At 32.8% G+C, this 7,699-nt stretch overlaps 1 long non-coding RNA gene across 1 annotated transcript; it reads left to right on the top strand.

Annotated features, from left to right (window-relative positions):
- The first annotated feature begins 6,048 nt into the window (after positions 1 to 6,048).
- LOC139785587 (uncharacterized) lies at positions 6,049 to 6,875 on the top strand. The gene is made up of 3 exons (XR_011722005.1): positions 6,049 to 6,320; positions 6,535 to 6,628; positions 6,789 to 6,875. It is a non-coding gene; the product is annotated as an uncharacterized lncRNA (long non-coding RNA).
- Positions 6,876 to 7,699: the final 824 nt, after the last annotated feature.

The raw sequence follows: 7,699 nt of genomic DNA, 5'->3' as shown, positions 1-7,699 counted from the left end.
CCTCTCTCTCCTCTCTCTCTCTCTCTCTCTCTCTCTCTCTCTCTCTCTCTCTCTCTCTCTCTCTTCTCTCTCTCTCTCTATCTCTCTCTCTCCTCTCTCTCTCTCTCTCTCTCTCTCTTCTCTCCTCTCTCTCTCTCTCTCCTCTCTCTCTCTCTCTCTCTCTCTCTCTCTCTCTCTCTCTCTCTCTCTCTCTCTCTCTCTCTCTCTCTCTCTCTCTCTCTCTCTCTCTCTCTCTCTCTCCTCTCTTCTCTCTCTCTCCCTCTCTGCTCTCCCTCTCCCTCTCTCTCTCCCTCTCCCTCTCCCTCTCCCTCTCCCTCTCCCTCTCCCTCTATAATTCTTTGAGATTCGGTCAATTATTTCCCGAAAAATTAGAAAAATTAGAAAAATTAGAAAAACCGGTTTCCAAAAAATCGATAACAAAAAACTATACACATAGTGACACTCCCCGGAAAATTCTACCCCTATTTCATATACTTTCGGTAAAAATTCGGTTCAGGGGTTTGAGATTCGGTCAATTATTTCTCGAAAAATTAGAAAAATTAAAAAAACCGGTTTCCAGAAAATCGGTAACGAAAAACTATACACATAGTGGCACTCCCCGGAAAATTCTACCCCTATTTCATATACTTTTGGTAAAAATTCAATTCAGGGGTTCGGGCTGGGCGTTGATGAGTGAATGAATGAGTCAGGACATCTTCCTTTATATATATAGATTATATATAATTTTTTTTTGCCGGGCAAGTTCCATACGCACACATGACCTGCAGTATTATTTTATAATACTGAATTATATAATATTATGTAACGAATTTTTGAATTTAATATCTATAATATATATAAAAACGATTCAAATAAATTTTTAAATTTAGGATTAAATATCTGCAGCATATATGATACTTGCGAATCTATATCTATACAGATATAGTGTTATATCTGGTTGTACATAGGACAAAATTAATCACATTAATATATCTGGCTATATATGACTGCATATATAGTTGTATATAATGCTATATCTAGTTATATGTAGGGTGCACTACTCACATATCATTATATCTGGCTTCACATAAAATTATATACATTTATATACAAGTAGATATGGTGCTATATCTGGTTGTATGTGGAACCACTGATTGCACATATGGCCATGTATAATCAAGTTAGATATGACCCCATATAAAAACATATATAATTATATATAATTATATATATACCAGATATAATTATATATGATTATATCTAATCATTTTTTCCCGGGTAGCTTCTTAATACTTACGAATAGTATAATTAGTTCTGTAATGCTTCTATTCGAATATACCTTATGTTGAATTTTAAATTTTTCAACAGATTAAATCAATGTAGAAATATCAAAATGTATTTTATTTATTTTATAAAACCAGTCTAAAAAATATAAACTATATTATCTCTATTAACAATACGATTTGGTACTCATGTTCGGGTCGGTCAAAGGGGATAAACACAGAAATCTCATTGCGCATATTTTAAAAGCACATAAATTGTGGAACATTTTAAAACTAAAACCAATTTGCTATCTGTATTTTAATCAATTGTTATATTTACAGATCATCTGAAATACTTCTTATGCCCGTTTTCACCAACGTCATTTAACTTGAACTTTAGTTCAATTCACTCTTTGTCTGTTTCTACCCAATCAGCAGACAATGTTTTTTAAATGTATTTTTAATATTTATTTTTTATTAATTATACATTTGTACAATTCATTGTAAAAATAATATTTATTTAATGTTTATTAAATATTTATTTCACATTGATTATTTATTTGAAGTAATGATTTAAAAAAAATATTTATTAAACGTTTATTTAACATTTATTTAATATTTCTTTTTTATTAATAATTCATTTAAAGTAATGATTTAAAACATTATTTATTAAACGTTTATTTAACATTTATTTAATATTTCTTTTACATTAATAATTCATTTGAAGTAATGATTTAAAAAATTATTTATTAAACGTTTATTTAACATTTATTTAATATTTCTTTTACATTAATAATTCATTTGCAATAATAATTTAAAAAATTATTTATTTAACGTTTATTTAACATTTATTTAATATTTCTTTTACATTAATAATTTTATAGCAATAATGATTTGAAAAATTATTTATTTAATATTTAGTCGACATTAATTTAATATTTATTTTATATTAATTATTCATTTGCAATAATGATTTGAGGATTCCCCCGTGGCCACCGGCAGGGGAACAGGTGGATCACAGTAAGGGACGTGAAAAGTGTCCGGAAGAATTGAGAAGAGAAGAGGCTGATGGAGAGGAGTGGCGGAGGACGTGAGGAAGGCAAAGAGGAGGTGGAGGAAATGGAGGCGAGAAAAAAGGTGGAACAGGACAAATGAAAACAGTCGGAGAAAAAAGCCAGAAGAAAGAGGTTATGGTTGACTGGAGGAGATGGCACAGGCAGGGAGATGGTACAAGAGGCGGAAAGGATGTAAGGCGGATCCGCAACGAGAGCGCGCATCGTGTAGCAGCGGGCAAACGGAGTGATCGAGGGATCGAAGTATCGAAGTGGGGATGCGATTGAGCGAGGTGAACGAGGTGAGCAGAAGGAAAGGCACGTAGAGACACGTGAGGAAGGTGAGTGCACGTGGCGGTGGTTAAAGCGAGCAGTGGAAGAAGGAGAATAGAAAGAAAGCGGTGTTTGCCGACATATTTGTCTGCGGAGGTTGGAAAGGTAAAAACTGGCAGTTAAGGTGAAAGAAAGAGTCGGATGGAGGACAGAAGGAGAAGACGAATACAAGAAAGCTCATAGGTTAAATAGAGGAAATAATTAATTTTGCTTACAGATGCCGAGAGAGGAATGGAAAGGAAACATGGACGGAAAAGTGGAATGTAGAGGGACATTAGCAATCGACCGGGAGGTGATAGAGAAGATAGCGCAGGGGCAAGCGGCGAGAATGACGAAGGAAATAGAAGAACTGAAAAAGGAGGATGCACAGAATGGAGCAAACATCAGGAAAAAGGAAGAGAGACGAGAGTGAGGAGAGAGGGGATAACGCATTCAAGAAAAAATGGTGGTATGAAGATGACGAAGAGAATGAGGAAGAAAAAAGAAGGAAGAACGTAATAATTAGGGTAGAGAAAGAGAGATGGGGAGGAGGTAAGTCAAACTGGGAAAAGGTGAAGCAGTTATTTACAGAAGGATTAAAGCTGGAGGTGGAAATGAAGGAGGTAAATGTGATAGGACAGAGAGGAGATTGGTTAACATTGCTAGTAAGGACGGGAAGCGAGGAGGAGAAATGGAAGGTACTTGAAGCAAGAAGAAAAGAAGGAAGTAGAATGAAGGTGAAAATGGACGAAGACAAGTCGATTGAGAAAAGAATAAAGGAAGGAAAAGTGAGGGAAAAGAGATGGGAAAAAAGAGAGGAAGAAGGCAGGAGGAAAGAGAGGTCGGCAGAGGAGGAAATCACGAAGAAGATGGAGGAAAATCTATTAATGGAATCAGACGAGGATGAAGAGGACAAAAGGGAGGGACCGAAGGGAAGGCACTGGAAGGGGTAGGGAGGGTGTGAATCATATTAGTACTGTGTAAAGGGTTGGGCACGTCCCTACAAAACGCCACGTTATGTATGATGGAATGAAAAATTGTGTGTTGTACAGGGTTGGGTACGTCCCTACAAAACGCCCTTTCAGACCCCTTGGGGTAATAAAGTAACTTTTCTATCTATCTAATAATGATTTGAAAAATCACTTATTTAATATTTATTCGACATTATTTTAATATAATTATTTTACATTAATTATTTATTTGCAATAATGATTTAAAAAAACGTTTATTTAACATTTATTCGACATTAATTTAATAATTACTTTACATTACTCATTTATTTGCAATAATTATTTAAAAAAAACGTTTATTTAACATTTATTCGACATTAATTTAATAATTACTTTACATTACTCATTTATTTGCAATAATGATTTTAAAAAACGTTTATTTAACATTTATTTGACATTAATTTAATAATTACTTTACATTACTCATTTATTTGCAATAATGTTAAAAAAAACATTTATTTAATATTTATTCGACATTATTTTAATATAATTATTTTACATTAATTATTTATTTGCAATAATGATTTTAAAAAACGTTTATTTAACATTTATTCGACATTAATTTAATAATTACTTAACGTTACTCATTTATTTGCAATAATGATTTAAAAAAACGTTTATTTAACATTTATTCGACATTAATTTAATAATTACTTTACATTACTCATTTATTTGCAATAATGATTTGAAAAACATTTATTTAACATTTATTTAATATTAATTTATTATTTACTTTAAATATTATTTTATATTAATTATTTCATTATAAGAGATGTTTTATCATTTTTCTGTTCTTATTTTGCTCTATAAAAATGCCGTTTTAATTGTGGCAAATTTCCGCGTCACGTATCTATATATATAAAGCTGATATATATATTATATATATATATATATGTATGTGTGATAATTATCAGTTGATTAAAGATGGATGAATTCACACACACATCACACATATATTATGTATCAGAACATTGAAACATATAATTTTATATTTAATAATGGTGATATCGTGTGAAAAGTGAATTACTATAATAAAGTGTGGATTAATAATTGATCTATAAATATTTGGTATGTATACAATTATAAAAATTTTGTATAAATAGAAAACTCGTAACGTTTTGTTCCATTAGAAATAACTAATTAGCTTGTTTCCCGCTTTTCAGTCTGGAATCTACACGGCGATCATCTTCTCTCGTGTAAGCTCAGCGCCTGCACGGACATGTGCATGGTTCCTATTTGTGTGAGTATCCCTTCTATCTCTGCTTTTCAATTAGGCCGCGTTTCGAATCCCGCGCGACGTTCCCTCTCCCTAATCCCGCAAGTCTCGCCCCGCGTCGTCGCCGTTTCGTTTGTCGCGTGCAGGCGTGCAGCTCTTGCTGCTCTTGTGCTCACTGCTCACCAGTACTGTGTACGTAGCGTGTCGTAGATCATCGTTTGTCGATCATCGATTAAGTTCCAATAGCGTATATTACACTTGAAATCCGGTTCCACCGTGTCTGGAAAGGAGGACAAGCGATCGGCTCGTTTTCCGAAACTTTCTTAGAAAGTCGAGAAGGACGAGCGCAATCGCGAGGTGTCGAGACGAGACGACAATAAAGCGGGACACCGAGTATTCTCAGACCCGCAGCGAGAAGAGAACGTACGACGGAAAGCTCAGCCACGAGGCTTTCGCGCTATCCAGGCGAGTCATCTCCGTCGCGGCAGAGGCGGTTTTCGTATTCGGAAAATCCTTTAACGAGGATCCATTGGAAGGCAAGTCTGGTGCCAGCAGCAGCAGTTTGTAGACACGTGGCTCTGCGGACGTACGTATTTAACGTCGGTTTTAGTCAAATTTTGATGGCCTTGTTATGTATTATTTTCCGTTCTACGTGTGAGAGCTGCGTTCCATTTGGCGTTCGCAACGCTCTTGGAATCGTTCGTTGTTTGTCAAAGAAAGAAGGACAAACAAGGACATGTAAGACGTACACCAAGGATAGGTCATTTTTTATATCCGGCAATCGTGTATATATATCACGTTTTAGCTGCGTGCGACGTGGCTAAAGCCCCTTGCACAATTCCAGGCAACAGGCTGTTGGTTGATAGGCAAACGACTAGCGTTTACATTTGTGCAGTAAATGCTCTGAAGCGTTCTTCTTTTCTTTCTTCCTTTATTGAAACAACGGAGAAAAGGAATGCTTCGAAGTATTCGTAGCATTAAGTGGACCGCAGCTTATCACGCATTTTCCGTGCGATCTAATTGACTCGAACGTCAGTCTAATTTAAATTAACAGATCCGTGAAACCCTTCTTTCTTTACATTTTACCAAAATACGCATTTCGTAGCTATTTTATATATTGCATATTAAATATTTTCATACATAACACTTTTGATTTTCATGCTTAGTTAGATATAAATGAGTGTATTGATCCTTGGATTTTTCATCTCCAGGTAGACTGCCATTGCTTCTCATAAAATTTCCGATTTTGCTGATATCCTTCGAAGATTGAGGATTGGAAAGAAATTGGAGGTTTGGAATTGACGTTATATTTGAAAGCTTTAAATTTCACTGCTGTGTGCATCTGGCAATTGCTTATCACATTTTGGTAAGTCCACTTGAAGAGTTAGACTCTATGTATTTTGATGGCTTTTAATACATGCAATTTGGAAGGGTCAACGAGGAACCAAATTGAAGTTATCGAAGCGCCGAATAACCAAAGTAATGATCGGTAAGATTTTATATTATTTTACAGTTAATCTTTTCGCTACGGCTGATTTGCTACCATTACGCTGCACGGGAAAGCAAGCCACGAATGTATACTTTGTCGCAGAGAGTCTAATTTGTCTATTTCTAATTTCCAATGTACATAAACTTTAATCTCGAATCTCGTTAACTTTAACTTATCTTTTCTTGCTATAATAATGTTATATTTTTTCTTACAGATGCGGTGACTAAGGAATTTCCAACAATAAACGAGACGATGTTTGGTAGAAAAGCGGGACCATGGCTAGCTCAGGCTACTTTTCGTATAAAAAAGTAAATATACATTTTAGTATTATATAAGATTTTTTTTGCAGATTTGGTTATGGTTATTATATAGATATATATCTATAAGTTAAAGATTTATAAGAAGTAATTGGACTGTACAGCATTAATTATATTTGTTCATTAATACTGATATATTTAACATTAACAGACACATCGGCAACAATAACGAGGCTCATTCAGATGACGACGATGATGACTCTGAAAACTGCAATAAGAGTAGTGATGAGAGCAATGAGGGAAAGAATGATGAGGAAAAAAATCTCCCATAAAAATATTTTTAGTATATGATAAATATATTAGACATGTAAGAAAGAAAAAAATATATATATATAACACATAGACATATTATTTCGTGTAGAAATATATTAAAATTATATAATAAAAAAATAAAATTTTTATTTTTTCAATTTTAATAAAGTACTTTGTTGTTTTAAAGCCTATCAATGAGCACATACGAATACTAAGATAATACGAATACTAAGATTTTCATACAACTATATAATAATATAAATATATATAAAAGAACAATTTTTTGAAGATGTTATTTTTTAAATATTAAAAAAATTTTTCTCTAATGTGAAAGAAATATTTATTCAAATCTTAAATTAACGTTTGTCAAACGTTAAAAAAACATTTTAGAACACGTTAAAATAGATGTTTTTGTAACATAAAAAAACACTTTTTCAAACGTTAAAATAAACATTTCCAAACATTAAAAAAATGTCCTTTTAAACGTTAAAATAAACATTTTTTAAACATTAAAAAAACATTTTTCTTAAACGTTAAAATAAACGTTTTTGAACATTAAAAAAATGTTTTTTTAAATGTTAAAATAAATGTTTTTTTAATGAAAAAAAGGTGTGTTAACCCATGATTTTTAACATTTTTAAAAATGTTTTCAAAAATGTTTTCAAAATGTTCTTAAAAATATTTTTAAAAACATTTCTTTGCTGATTGGGTAAGAGAGTCCATTAGAAAAAGACAAGGAGTGAATTGAACTAAGGTTCAATTTAAACGACGTTGGTGAAAACGGGCATTAGTTTGTAAAATAATTTCTAC

Source organism: Temnothorax nylanderi, unplaced genomic scaffold (assembly GCF_030848795.1).
Source record: "Temnothorax nylanderi isolate EJ_2023f unplaced genomic scaffold, tnyl_v1.0 TNYL_tig0836_pilon, whole genome shotgun sequence".
NCBI lineage: Eukaryota > Metazoa > Arthropoda > Insecta > Hymenoptera > Formicidae > Temnothorax > Temnothorax nylanderi.
This window is presented reverse-complemented; position numbering and strand designations above follow the sequence as displayed.